The sequence below is a fragment of the Triturus cristatus genome, chromosome 5_2, assembly GCF_964204655.1.
Source record: "Triturus cristatus chromosome 5_2, aTriCri1.1, whole genome shotgun sequence".
Classification (NCBI taxonomy): domain Eukaryota; kingdom Metazoa; phylum Chordata; class Amphibia; order Caudata; family Salamandridae; genus Triturus; species Triturus cristatus.
The window spans coordinates 354,723,583-354,724,960 of record NC_140588.1 but is presented as its reverse complement, the minus strand read 5'-3'; positions in this window follow the sequence as shown (position 1 = coordinate 354,724,960).

Below are 1,378 nucleotides of genomic sequence, written 5' to 3'. Positions count from 1 at the left end.
CCCACCTTGGGCTCCATCCTGGGTCCTGCCGCATGGCAGGGTGCCCGGGACGGGGACTGGCGAGCCCAGGGAGGCGTCCCCTGCGCTTCTGGGCCTGGGAGCCCTGGCTGGGTCCAGGGGCCCCGCCGGGCCCCAGGTCGGGGGCTCCGGCCCTGGGCCCCGTCCCCCAGCCTGCGGCACTGCCAAAGGCCCGGGACGGGGTTCCGTTGTGCCTGGGGAGCCTCCCCTTGCTTGGCTGGGTTCAGGAGCTCCGGCCGGGGCCCCTGCCTGAAGGCCCTGGGGAGGGTGGCTTCCCCACCTCGGGCTCCATCCTGGGTCCTGCCGCATGGCAGGGTGCCCGGGACGGGGACCGGCATGCCCAGGGAGGCGTCCCCTGCGCTTCTGGGCCTGGGAGCCCTGGCTGGGTCCAGGGGCCCTGCCGGGCCCCAGGTCGGGGGCTCCGGCCCTGGGCTCCGTCCCCCAGCCTGCGGCACTGCCAAAGGCCCAGGACGGGGTTCCGTTGTGCTTGGGGAGCCTCCCCTTGCTTGGCTGGGTTCAGGAGCTCCGGCCGGGCCCCTGAGGGCCCTGGGGAGGGTGGCTTCCCCACCTCGGGCTCCATCCTGGGTCCTGCCGCATGGCAGGGTGCCCGGGACGGGGACCGGCGAGCCCAGGGAGGCGTCCCCTGCGCTTCTGGGCCTGGGAGCCCTGGCTGGGTCCAGGGGCCCCGCCGGGCCCCAGGTCGGGGGCTCAGGCCCTGGGCCCCGTCCCCCAGCCTGCGGCACTGCCAAAGGCCCGGGACGGGGTTCCGTTGTGCCTGGGGAGCCTCCCCTTGCTTGGCTGGGTTCAGGAGCTCCGGCCGGGGCCCCTGCCTGAGGGCCCTGGGGAGGGTGGCTTCCCCACCTCGGGCTCCATCCTGGGTCCTGCCGCATGGCAGGGTGCCCGGGACGGGGACCGGCAAGCCCAGGGAGGCGTCCCCTGCGCTTCTGGGCCTGGGAGCCCTGGCTGGGTCCAGGGGCCCTGCCGGGCCCCAGGTCGGGGGCTCCGGCCCTGGGCTCCGTCCCCCAGCCTGCGGCACTGACAAAGGCCCGGGACGGGGTTCCGTTGTGCCTGGGGAGCCTCCCCTTGCTTGGCTGGGTTCAGGAGCTCCGGCCGGGGCCCCTGCCTGAGGGCCCTGGGGAGGGCGGCTTCCCCACCTCGGGCTCCATCCTGGGTCCTGCCGCATGGCATGGTGCCCGGGACGGGGACCGGCGAGCCCGGGGAGGCGTCCCCTGCGCTTCCGGGCCTGGGAGCCCCAGCTGGGTCCAGGGGCCCCGCCGGGCCCCAGGTCGGGGACTCCGGCTCTGGGCCCCGTCCCCCAGCCTGCGGCACTGCCAAAGGCCCGGACGGGTTTCCGTTGTGC